We start from the raw sequence: 13,976 nt of genomic DNA, 5'->3' as shown, positions 1-13,976 counted from the left end.
ACACACAACTTGTATTCAATAGTTTAAGATGATATAATTTATGTAAATGTATTTATCCCTTTTTGTAGCAATTTTCTTTGGCAGGTTACTATTTTCTAAGGTTTGTATTGAATCAATCATGACAAAGGTTAGATCAGTTTCTGGAGAAATAGAACATAATGTGTTGTTCAGGTTGATTTATACAGTGGCATGCTTAACCCAGATTTTCAATGCAATTAGATATTTATTATATTCCGAGAGTCCTAAACATACAAAGTGCATCTTCAGACTGGTGTCAGTTTTAGACCTGAGAGAAGTAAGAACAAGTATTTTAAAGAATACAAGTATTTTTCTCTCATCAGGCTTCAATGAATACATTAAATGATTATGGAGAGAAATTGGAAAATATCCACTTTGGGCTGGTATTTGAAGTAGTAAATCAGAATGAAATCTGAAACTCCAATTTTGTGATTCAACTTTCCCTTCCACTGTTTATACAAACAATATAATACCTTTGGAGGTATTATAAAAGGATATCTCACTGCTCTTTTAAGATTTTACTGAAACCACACTTTAATGAGGCTGAAGTACACCTCTAGAAGGCGAGGGATATTTTGCTCCACCTCATTTTTCCTTAGTTATATCTTTTATTTAAGGATGAGTCTTTTACAAGTAAGCAAAGCAAAGAAAAACAGAGAGCTTCTATTAGACCAATTTGACTCTGAATCAATAAATAAAGGAGTTTATTTGTAGCTCAGGATTGAAATGAGGGGTCCTTGGTGATCGCTGAGCTTGGCTGACTCTAAATATCAGACATAATCTAATAGCGCATATCTCTTGTGATGAATAAACATCACAGATTGTGTGGTTTAGGAGTTAATAATTTATACTCATAAAATTGTTCGTACAACAGGGATAAGTAGCATGTGATCCCTCAACCATATGTGAACCTTGGTGTAATTTCTGGTGGCTCACCACCTAATTTTAGAAGGAAATTGCAATTCAAGCCATTTTTAGATTGGCAAGAGCCATCTGTCTATCTGTGGTAGACTTCCTCCATGAGATAGGAAAAGAGAGAAAATGAAAAGAAATTAATCAGAAATGCAAAGAGAGAAAATAGGAATCAGGGGGAAAAAGGCAGTCAGTCAAAAGAGTATTGGTGGCTTCCATTCAATTCTGCTTCCATCCCTGTTCCCCATCTGGTAGCAATCTACCTCATGTTGATGCAATGTAGCCCACAGCAAATTATCCCTAGACAAATGTGGTCAATAGTAGCAGGGACACTGCCATAGTGTCTTAGGCATTGCAAAAGAGTCACAGAAGTTTAATTCATTATGAGAAGATCGTGGATTTTTATTTCTGTCTTTGAAGTCCTAGTCTGAAATATGACGGATTCCACAATATGGAAGACTAGTAGTGCAACAATCAAAACAGACCATCTCCTAAAGCCCATTCTAGAAAATAGTGTACCACATGTGCATCTGTGGGCAGTTCTATACCATGTTCCCTAGAAAATAAGACAGGGTCTTATTTACTTTAGACCCCCCCAAATAAATGATTGGCCTTATTTTTGCGAAGGTCTTATTATTTTTGAGGTGCAGGAGGCGGAGAGCGTGGTCACCTCATGGCTGCTGCTGTGTTGCAATATTTTTGGAGAGAGCTTATCTTTGAGGGAGGGCTTATTTTAGCACATGCACTTAAAAGCTCAATTGGGCTTATTATTCTGGGAGGTCTTATTTTGAGGAAACAGGGTAAGAGCTCATAAGCAAGCATATCGGCTGAATAGCTCTTCTGATATAAATTCCAGTTGTCATACAAAGATCTCTCACTGCAGCATTATCCAATATTCCTTGATTGACTTTGTTTCCATTGAAAATAGTTTGGTTGTACTTTATAATAAAAAGAATTCACTTAAAACTCTTGTAAAACAGATGGTCATTTTTAGGTGGGCAGATTTAGAGTGAGGAGACCAGGTGGACTAGGACTTGGCTGCCTTGGAAAAATGCCTTCAGCTTATCAAAAATGGTATTTGGATTCCTTTCATTTGTTCTGGAAATCTAAATTTCAAGGAAGGAGTCACTTCTGAAATGGAAATCAAACAGACTAATTCCCCTTTCTAAATGAGAGATTGAGGGAGTGATATATTTCCAGTCCCACAGAAACAAACACCTCAGACTGTGTGGAGATAAAGCTCTTCAGGCATGTCTACTTTGAATCTCCTAAATTGTCTCCTAATATGTCTTCTAACTTCTGTGAAAAAAATCTTTTCTTTAAACAGAAAACAAGCTTCTTTTTATTATTTTCATGTTTGGTTAGAAAATCTTGAAAAATGGTATTGGAAAATGAATCTTTTAGTATGCATGAGCAGATATATATCTCATCTTTTCATGCTGACAAGTTACTAGTCTAACAAGCTGAAAAATACAAGTGTGAGGGAGAAGACATTTTGGGATCATAGACACAGGGAGCTAATTTATTACTAAGACCTACTTTCTTGACAATCAGTAAAAGCTGGATTTGACCCCTTTGGGTATATTCTTACTTAGAAGATGAAGACTCTTTTTTATTATTAGGATGCCATTTTTCTGCTGCTTTTGCAATTGTCCCTTATTTAATTGGATAACGCAATGTTTCTTTGCAATTTATTGTTTTTGAAGTACTTGCATACTTTTAACCTTCAAATTTCAAAAAGGTACAACTAAGGAAAACTATAAAGTAGTTGAATTATGTAGCAGCTTAAAAATAGAAGCATCCACTAGCTATTAAGACTGTACAAGCAACATTTGTAAAAGAAATAATCTTTTAGGAAGAGAATTCATACATTGGCCAGAAAAATAAAGAGTTACTATGAGTCGGTCTATTAATAAAGTATCTGTAGCTATATGAGTGCAGTACTGGGTTGTTTTATCTATTTTTCTTAAGATCTATCTTTGTCATTCTTTCTTTTTAATAATGTTATTAAATTTATCAAAGTATAAAATACAAATTAAATGAAAATCGTGGGGAAATGGGCAAGGGAAAAGGTGAGAGAAAGAAGTGTAGGATAAAGAGAAAAAAGAAAAAAAGCATCAACTTTCGACTCTTGTTAGCACAGTAGAATTAAATAATAATATTAAAGCCTCAACCTTTTACTCTTTCATACTTAGTATGTACTAGCCATTTCCAAAACAACAATCTTATCTAATCAGCAAAACCCAACATCAACATTTTATTTTAGTTTTTTTTTGTCTTGAGCACATAGTCCAGAAACGGTTTCCAAGTAGAAATGAAGTTGGATGTATTATTTTTTATGATTTGAGGAGTTAATTTAGCCATCACTGCTAGTTCCATCAGATTTGCCTGCTATTCATCCATTTTGGTAATTAGAGTGTCATTCCATTTCTGTGCATCCTTGCTGCTGTCAATTTTAATTTATTTATTTTTTAAAATTCTCTACTTTTCTATTTAAAAAGCATTTGGAGCAACTGTACTCCAAAAAATGCACAGGATTAGAAGCAAAATGCAGATGGGGCCAACAGAGAAAGAAAAATATATATCCAATTAAAATATATTAATTTAATGCTGTTGATATAAGTATTCCCATTAGTTATATTTTTATAGTATATCACATTAATGATTATAATTTAACAACAAATTATGGATAGTTGTTTGTTCCTGCCAGTGGTGGATTGCTAATCAGTTTACTACTGGTTTGCTCATGCACGTGCGTGCAACGCTTCTGCGCATGGGCAGAAGCATCTGGGCAGGTGGGCAGAGCCTCCCACTGCCAAACTGGGCCGAACCGACAGCAACCCCCTTTGGTTCCTGCTTTTGGCCTCGGTTTGAGCATATTTGGGCTTCAGGAGTAAGGGAACAAAATGCAAATGCAAATGGACAAGCCATATTGATTGACACATTACTGTTAACATTGTTATATTGCCAACTTTCTCCTTTCTCCCACAATATTTTTTAGATCCCGAATAAACAACGCTGTGCACTGCTCTGACATTTTCAAAGGAAGCACAAAACCTAACATTATAAATAAATGAAACAATAATTAATATCCTGGGGAAGTATTACTATATATCAAGAGGTCTCCTAATGTTAGTAGTAATCCATATATCAAAATGAATATTAGCATTTCTCAATCAGGATGAAATTATATTCTAAGGATTTTTTTTAACTCATGCAGAGCTTTCATTACCTAAAACTTCATTGTATTAGACTCTTCTTCCTAACCCATAAACACTGCTGAATTATTTGTGAGAAATGCAACAAAACTATAACTTTACTCAGATGTTAATTGCTTTGACAGAATGTTTTAGTAGTTTTGCAGTGGCAGCTTGCTTATTTTTCAGCTCTGAACTCAGTGAAGATATAACAACAATTCACCAATATCATGTTGGAGGAATTAACATATTGTAAAATATGCATACTGCACATATATACATACTGTAAAATATACAATGTGTGTTTGTGTGTGTGTGTGCATACACAAATAAGCTTTGTTTTATATTTGTGTTTAACATTGAATGGGTGTGAAACAAATCTTTCTATAAGTTGCAAACAATAATCTTGAAAGCACATAAATCAAGTTTACTATCCTAACATATAAACTAGTGCAAATATAAAGATCAGATCATTCTACTCCTGCAAATGTTCAAGGTCACATCCACAAACACAGCCACTGGCCTCTAACCTTATAATATGCTATTTATTCGCAACTAATTTGTAAAACCATTTCCTCTTTAAAGAAGTGGATGTCTTTGACTAGTATAACTACTAACCTTTTATTGAGAAATTAATAACAGGTAAATAGATAGAGAAGAACAATCTGAAAGCAAAACTTGGCTATAGATCAAGGGTATCAAATTCAAGACCCACGGACCAGATTTAGCCCATGGTGTTGCTTAAATCTGGTGTGTGGGTCTGGGCTGAAAATAGCAAAAGACTGGCAGCCAAAATGGAGTATGGGGGAGAGGGGGAAGCACGCAGCAAAGTTGGCCAGCAAAGTGCTGCAGGAGACCCTTCAGGTTGATAACTGGGTGTGGGGGGTCCACACATTCCCCCCCTGTGCCCCATTTTGGCTGGTAAAGTGTTGCAGGAGGCCATACAAGCCAAGAACGATGAAAGGGGGGAGGATGCATATGGCCCCTCACCTCCCGTTTTGGCCGGCAGGGTGCTGTAGGAGGTGTCTGTCTACCTCCTCCCCTCCCCTCTTCCCCTCCCCGGCCACCCATGGAGAACTACAATGCTGACCCAGCCCTCAAAAAAATCCAGTATGACACCCCTGCTATAGATGAATGTGGTTATGTAGCACAGCTGTGTCCAGACAATGAATAACCTTGGGGCCTAATAAAAAAAAAATGATGTTATTAAATGGTGACTGATGAATGGTTCTGCATTTAGGCAGGAAAAACTGGGTGCATGGGTACAAGACCTTACTTAGCCATAATACTTGTAAGAAGGATTTGGGTGTCCTAGTAGATTAAGCATGAGGCACAAGTCAAATACAACTACCAATTTTGGACTAATTTTGGAGTCAATATCACAGAAATTTATATTACCATGGTTTGCTGTATTAAGTCAGAATGTACCCTGAATACCCATGTTCAGTTCTGGTTGCCATAGTAGGAATAAAATATTAGGAAGTAGAAAATGGACAGAGAAAAGAATCAGTGGGTTGGTAATGAGCTGGGAAACTAAATCCATCTATCCATCCATCCATCCATCCATCCATTTATTCATTCAATCAATCAATTTCTATAGTCACCCACCTTAGTTAATGACTTTGGCCAGCTTACAATTAAAAAAAAACATATATTACAATTAAAACAATAAAACATTTTTTTAAATGAAAAAGTAAACCCAATAAAACCTCCATACTTTTTAAAGGGCACACCAGTATGCTCAGCCAAAAACAGAGGAAGATATAAAGGGAGATAGGATGGCAGACCTCCAATACATGAAGGGTTGTCACAGAACACAGAGAATCGATTTACTTTCCCTAGCACCCGAGGGTAAGACACGAACTGAAAGATAGAAACTTTACAGAGAGAAATCCAGACTTGCAATAAGGAGGAATTTCCTGCCTCCAAGAGTTAACAAGCAGTCGAACAGATTGCTTCCAGAAACTGTGGGTGCTTCATCACTCCAGGTTTTTAAGAAAAGACTAGACAGACATTTGTTTGAGATGGTATGAGGTTTTCTGCCCTGGGCAGGGACTTGGAATAGAAAATTTCCAAGTTTTCTCCCTGACAATTCTACAAATCTATCACTCTATGAACACATTAAAAGTCCAGTGAAATAAAGCTGTCTTTTAACTTTTGAAAGTCATGACTAACAAGAAGAGGCATTTTTTTTAAAAAAAATGTTAAGTAGTGAACCTGCCTTCTTTATAGACACTGATTTGCTCTATGCTATGCTGTGCTGGTAGTCCTTGACTTATGAGAGTAAAGGACCTTGGAATTACACTCATAAGTCATGGCAGTTGACCATGCCAACTTGGCAATGATTTTTGTGACAGTTGTTAAGCGAATGCCATGGTCATTAAGTGAATGTGGTTATTGTTAAAATAACCTGTTTTCTTCAGTATTTTTTTTGGCCAGAAACCACCAAGAAAGTGACAGAATATGGTGAAAATCATGATCATGTGAGCACAAGATTGTACAATCTTGGCCATAAATGTGAGCTGGTTGTCAAGTGCCCAAAATGTGATCATATAACTGGAGAAGGAGGGTGGAATTGTGGCTGTTGGAAATCTGGAATTGGATCATTGGTAGCTTGTGAAGGTCCATCTTAACTTCAAACGGTTACTAAATGATCAGTTGTTAAGTGAGGATTAAGTGGGATAACTTGCAAATCAATCTCTGAAGTTGAAAACTAGTTAAATTTCCTTTCTAAGTGCAGAACATTCAAACATTTGATTTTATGATGTTTGCAAATAGTTACATGTGAATGCAGAATAATACAAGATTATCAATATTTTCAGCAGCAAGTATGACAAAGTATTACAATGCAAAACCATAGTATCAGACCGCTTTTCTCCTATTGCTTACCCTATGTTGAATATCAGATTATGAGCTTTTATAGGCTTTTCAAAACCTTTAACTTTATTCCTTGGCAGAAATATTGACTTAGATCAGTGACTCTATTCTTACAGGTCTTTTGAAAGATGCTGGTTGGTACATAATTGTGAGATAGACACTCTAGATTGATATTCACATGCCAGAGGAAAATTACTTATCTCCCCTTTCCTTTTTACTTGCTTCATTGAGGCATTTCTGGGGGGAAAAAATCATCTGTACAATCATGGCATGATTTGAGATGAGTACAGTGAAATAGGATGAAAAGTAAGGTTTTACATTTAGGCAAGAAAAACCAACTGTACAGGTACAGACTAGGTCAAACTTGGCTCAATGCCAGCAACTCTGAGAAGGATCTTCTAGTCCAGCGATGGCGAACCTTTTTTGCCTTGAGTGCCCAGACAAATGGCTCCACGTGCCACCTGTGACACGCATGCCATAGGTTCGCCATCACTGTTCTAGTCAAAATGGACAATCACTTACCATATTCTTCAGAGTATAAGACCCACCCGAGTATAAGACGCACCAAGGTTTTGAAGAGGCAAATTTAAAAAAAGTAGGTAGGTAGGTAGATAGAGAGATAGAGAAAGAGAGAGAAATACAGTAGGTAGGTAGGTAGGGAAAGAGAGAGAGAGTAGTTAGGTAGGTAGGTAGATAAAAGAGAGAGAGAAACAGAGAGAAATAGAGAGATAGAGAAATACAATAGGTAGGTAGGAAAAGAGAGAGTGTGTAGATAGAGAGGGATAGAGAGAAATAGAAAGAGATAGAGAGAGAGAAATACAGTAGATAGGGAGAGAGAGTAGTAGGTTGGTAGGTAGAGGGATAGAGAGAGAGAGAAAGAGAGAGAGAGAGAGAGAGAGAGAGAGAAATACAGTAGGTAGGGAGAGAGAGAGTGTGTAGGTAGGTAGAGGGATACAGAGAGAGAAATACAGTAGGTAGGTAGAGGGATAGAGAGAGAGAAATAGAGAGAGAGAAATACAGTAGACAGATAGGTGTTTCTGCTGGCACAGCACTTGATCAATGTAATTCTTATCAATCAGTTAAAGAGCTTTCCAAAAGGAAAAAAAAGTTTTTTGTACTCTGCAAACCTCCGAAAAATGGCCCGTTTTTCATGAAAACGGGCCTGGTTTTTCCCCCAAAAAAGGCATGAATAGCCTTGGGGGGGGGCTTGCACAGTGCTCCTGGGGGGCGGGGGCGCCAAAAACGAGCAAATAATGGGTCTGTTTTTTGTCAAAATAATTGCATGCATAGTCTTATGGAGGCTTATAGAGTGCTGCTGGGAGGAAGCAAAAACGGCCCTTTTCTTTGCTCATTTCTGCCCTTCCCAGCCCCCAGGAGCTTTCTGAAAGCCTCCGTAAGGATATGCAAGACCGTTTTGGTGAAGGAGGCAGGGCTTCGGGAGGCAAAAAATGCTGTATTCAGTGTATAAGACACACCCAGAATTTCAGCCTCTTTTTTTGAGGAAAAAAGTTGTGTCTTATACTCTGAAAAATACGGTAAATGTGAGCAACAGTGTGGGGCAGCAGTGATAAATGACAATGCAATCCTAGTCTGCATTAATAGAGGTACAGAGTCAAGATGACTAAAAATAATAATACCAGATTATAAAATCTTTGTAAGACTACATCTAGAATACTGCATCCAGTTTTGGTCACCACATTACAAAAAAGATGTAGAAATTCTGGAAAGAGTACAGAAAAGAGCAACAAAGATGATTAGGGTGTTGGAGACCAAGACAAAGGTAGAACGGTTGCAGGAATTGAATATGTCTAGGCCTGTGATGGCGAACCTATGGCACGCGTGCCACAAGTGGCACGTGGAGCCATTTGTCAGAGCACGTGAGGCGCTGCCCTGTCAGCTGGCCAGCGCGTATGCGCTCGCTGGCCAGCTGAGTTCACCTTTTTAAAAGCTCTTTTTCGCCTTCCCCAGGCTCGGAGGGTGGTTTTAAGCGCTCCGAAGGCTTCAGGGATCGTCCGAGGCTTCCCTGATGCCTTTGGAGCACTTAAAACGACCCTCCGAGGAACCCGGAAGTCACTTCCGGTTTGCTCGGAGGGTGGTTTTAAGTGCTCCGAAGGCTTCAGGGAAGCCTCCGGACAGTCCCTGAAGCCTCCGGAGGGCCTCCGGGGAGTCGCGGGAGGCTCTTTTCACCCTCCCCAGGCTCCTATAAAGCCCCTGGAGCCTCGGGAGGGCAAAAAAATGTAAAAATGGGGAGGGGGTTTCGCGTTGTGCGTGCATGCGCACTGGGGGGAGTTCGCGCGTTGCATTATGGGTGCGGCACGCCCGCACTCGACCCCCCTGCGCTCCCCCCACTTGTGGCATGCGAGCCAAAAAAGGTTCGCCATCACTGGTATAGACTCTCCTGCTTGTGTAGGGAATTGGATTAGATGCCCTCCAATATCCCTTCCAACTCTTGTTATTCTGTGCTCTACCAATGTACATCTCAGATTCTTTGTGGGAACAGAATCTTAAGCCTAAATGTTCTCATTGCATTGGGAGGAACTAAACTCAACCTTTAATATTCCAGTTTAGTCAGTGATTTATACTGAATCTCTAAAGGTCTGTTTGTTTTGTAGGAAAATTGTAATCAGCTCTACATTTCTATACCTACCTGTAAATACACTTTCTCACTTTTATTTATATACAGTATTCAATGAAACAGAAAGGGAAAGAGAGAAAGAAATATCAAAAGAGATAATGTAATTACACCAGGATAAACTGTATTTATATAAGGACTTATCATGCACATGTATATATGGCTTCTTTGCATACCACTTTCAATAAAGGATAATTGCAATCCATTGCAATTGTCCTTGAATAATTTTTATTTATAGGAATCTCTTTCATAGGATGTGGATAATATCAGGCCTTCGATCCACTAGGTAATTAGGCCTGCATTTAACTTATCAAGGTGGAGGAACAAATGTCTTGGCAATAATAACCTGGCATGGGTCAAGTGTATCACAGGAATCATCTCATCCTATGAGACTGGCCAATCCCACTTATTCTGACAGAAGGAGTAGGCTCCAAATCTCAATAACCAATGAATTTCAGTTTGTGGGCTCTCTGCCATGGCTCTCACACTTTGGAAAATTGTGCCCATCAAAGTGAGATCTGACCCTACCATCTTGGCCTTTCAAAAAGGCTTGACAACTTTCGCTCTGTCAACTGGCTTGGGGCACCAATGGGAGTGTCTAACTCTGGAGGTATTTAGTAGAATATTCCACTTCCAGCCTGTTTATTCATTCGTCTTTTCTTATCTAGTTGTTTTTTGTTAATGTTAATGTTTTAATTTTTATTCCTGAATGTTTTTATGGTTTTATGTTGTGCTTTCATGAAGTTGTAAGCTACCTAGTGTTGCTCAACTGTGGGATGGGTGGCATATAAATTTAACAAATCATAATAAAATAATAACATCGGCATCGACAAATCCACTATCAGTCAATTGCAAAAGGCAGCTTTACTCAGAATTACTTACATCATGCATACCTCTACATACTACCTACATATGTCAGGATTCCAAATAATAGATCCATGGCTGGCCCGGGACAGGGGTTGTTCCTCTGTCCTGGTCCTATTAGATATCTCGCTGGCTTTTGATACCGTCAACCATGGTGTCCTACTGCGAAGACTCGGGGGGTTGGGAGTGGGGGGCACTGTTTTGTGGTGGTTCTCCTCCTAACTGTCGGATCGATCATAGTTCGTGTTGACTGGAGGGCAGAGATCGATCCCGAGGCGCATCACTTGTGGGGTGCCCCAGGGGTCGGTTCTCTCACCCCTCCTGTTCAACGTATACATGAAACCGCTGGGCGAAATCATCTGTGGTTTTGGGGTATGGTATCATCAATACGCTGATGATACCCAACTTTTCATCTCTACCTCAAACCACCCAAACCATGCCCTCGACGTGATGTTCTGATGCCTGAAGGCTGTACGGATCTGGATGGGGACAAACAGGCTGAAGCTCAATCCCTCCAAGACTGAGTGGCTGTGGTTCCCGTCATCCCGATTTGTGCATCTTGTACCATCTTTGATGATAGGGGCAGAAATTTTAGCCCCCTCAGAAAGGGCCCACAATCTGGGGATCCTCCTGGATACACGGCTTAGTTTAGAAGAACACCTGATGGCCGTGACCAGGGGGACCTTTTACCAGGTTTGCCTGGTACGCCAGTTGCGCCCCTTCCTGGATCGGGATGCCCTGTGCACAGTCACTCACGCCCTCGTCCTTTCTTGCCTTGCACTCTCTACATGGGGCTGCCCTTGAAGAGCATCTGGAGGCTTCAGCTGGCCCAAAATGCAGCCACACGGGTTGTCATGGGGGTACCTAAGTGCTCCCATGTTACACCCCTTTTAGGCGACCTGCACGAGTGGCCGGTTGTTTTCCGGGTGTGATTCAAGGTGTTAATTATGATCTTTAAAATGCTCCATGACTTAGGCCCAGGGTACTTGCGAGACCACCTACTGCCACCGGTAGCCTCCCACCATCCAGTACGATCCCACAGAGTTGGCCTCCTCAGGGTGCCATCAGCCAGGCAGTGTCTGCTGGCAACCCCCAGGGGGAGAGCCTTCTCTGTGGGAGTGCCTTCCCTTTGGAATGAGCTGCCCCCAGAGCTTCACATAATTCCCGACCTCCGGTTCTTCCGACGCGCCCTAAAAGGTTGGCTTTTCCAGCAAGCCAGCCTGACCTGAATAAAATAAATTGTTAATTTTAATTGTTAATTTTAATTTAAATTCTAAATCTCATTGTAAATGTCTATTGGCTTTTTTGGATATTCTATTTAATCTTTCTTTTAACTTTTGTAATATGTGTTTTTATGTTGTACGCTGCCCTGAGTTCTTTGGGAGAAGGGCAGCATATAAGTCCAATAAACCTAAACCTAAATCATTGCAAACAAAAACCCCAAGGCAGGTAGATTCCTCAAAGAATAACTTTATTGAAAGTATCAAATTGGCACATATCTGGTGAAAACCAACTCTGAAAGGTCCCGTGGTTTTCACCTAATTGAAAGTAAAAGTTTTCCTCTCAACCACAAACAATCAGTCACATGGCCCAATTATGGCAGCGTCCTCTGGTCTGGGGACATCACCACTCCTTCTCCAGCCACGTGTGAGAATGTCCTTGGTTCCCAGGAGAAAGTATTTTATTATGACTACACCACCCAAGCTATCTCTAATCCCCCCCCCCCGCCCTATCCCTTGCTCCAGTGTGGCAGCACTGAAGCCTCAAAATGGCTTTGGCCATATCAGCTTCAGGGCTGACAACATACCTCTAATGCCATAAAACATGAACAATTGCCTATTCCAGATCCTTCGGAAGGACTTGATAGGTGGATAGATCTATTGGTTTGCTTCTCTCTTTGTAGGAAGGAAAACACAATTACTTATTGTTGGTGGGTTGTAGCTAATCTGCCTATTTGTAAAGCTTGTGTAAGCCTTGCTATTCCTTTCTCAGCTGTAGTAGCTTCCAAGCCTCTTGGCTAACTTCACCTAGTATCACATTCTCCTGGTACTACTTCTCCTTTCTCTCTTGTAGCAATACCCAACTCCTTTGCCTTCAGTGTGTCTCTTTGATCGCCTTAAAATACAGATATAGTCCCTCGCTCTTTTGGTACCATGAAACACAATCCATACAGAAGGAACAAACTCCAGAGGGATAGAAAATGTAGTGCCCTGTCAGCTGGCCAGTGCACATGAGTGTGCTGGCCAGCTGAGTTCAGCCTTTTTTAAAGCCATTTTTGCCCTCCCCAGGCTCCAGAGTCTTTATAGGAGCTTGGGGAGGGCAAAAAGAGCTCCCCGCTCCCCCTGGAGGCCCTCCTCAGGTTTCGGGAGCTTCCTGGAAGCCTCCGGAGCACAAAAAACAGCCCTAAGGGCAAACCGGAAGTTCAGGAATGGACTTCCTGTTTGCTTGTAGGATCGGTTTAAACTCTCCGGAGGCTTCAGGGAAGCCTCCTGAAGGTCCTTGAAGCCTCCGGAGGGCCTCCAGGGGGGCGGGGGGGAGGATGTTTTCACCCTCCCCAGGCTCCTATAAAGCCCCTGGAGCTTGGGGAGGGTGAAAAAAGCATACAAAAAATGGGGGGAGTGCCTGTCATGCATACATGCACACTGGGGGGGGGGGGGTCACACATTGCATTATGGGTGCAGCATGCCTGCGCACAACCCCCCTACACTCCCCCCATTTATGGCACGTGAGCCAAAAAAGGTTCACCATCACTGCTCTAGAGGCTGGAGAGGGAAAAAAACACCCCAACGGGCCAACCGGAAGTTCAGAAATGATCTGTTTCTGACTTCTGCAGGGCCTCTGGGGGCCTGTGGAAAGACATTTTTGCCCTCTCCAGGCTTCAGCAAACTTCCGGAGCCTGGGGAGGGGTTGTGCATGCATGCACAGGGAGATTGTGTGTGCATGTGCAGGTGGACGGGGAAGATTGAATCGGCACGCAGGTGCACATGATAGTGGGCACCCTGGCATGTGGGCATGCGGTGATGCACAATAGCGCATAGAAACACAATTTTGCCATGCTGTAAGAAAAAGGGTTCATCATCACTGTTCTACAGGATCCAAATTGGATATGGCTCCCCAAACATCTGCAATTCCAAATTTCAGTACCTTTCAATAGTAATTATATTCTAACAGGTTATTTTCTTTTTTTCTCTAGGAAGGAAAAAAACAACCCCGCTTCTAGCGAAAACAACTTTTAGAAAAAGCCCAGTGGCACATGTTTTCTAAAAAAAGCAGATGGGATATTACCAAATAATTCCAATTTCACATGATTAAGTGTAAATCACCTTCTAAATTCTAATGTGTCCCTCTTTATTATCTTTGCTCATTTCCTACCACATGAAATTGAGAAAATATTAACATGTCACAGGTTCCATATTTAGTCATAGTTCGTAAAATCACTTCTGCATTCATAAATCATTTATGGAATTCTGCTTCAT

Source organism: Natrix helvetica (assembly GCF_964273705.1).
Source record: "Natrix helvetica genome assembly, chromosome: 5".
NCBI lineage: Eukaryota > Metazoa > Chordata > Lepidosauria > Squamata > Natricidae > Natrix > Natrix helvetica.
The sequence above is the reverse complement of the archived record's forward strand: the minus strand, read 5'-3'. Positions refer to the sequence as shown.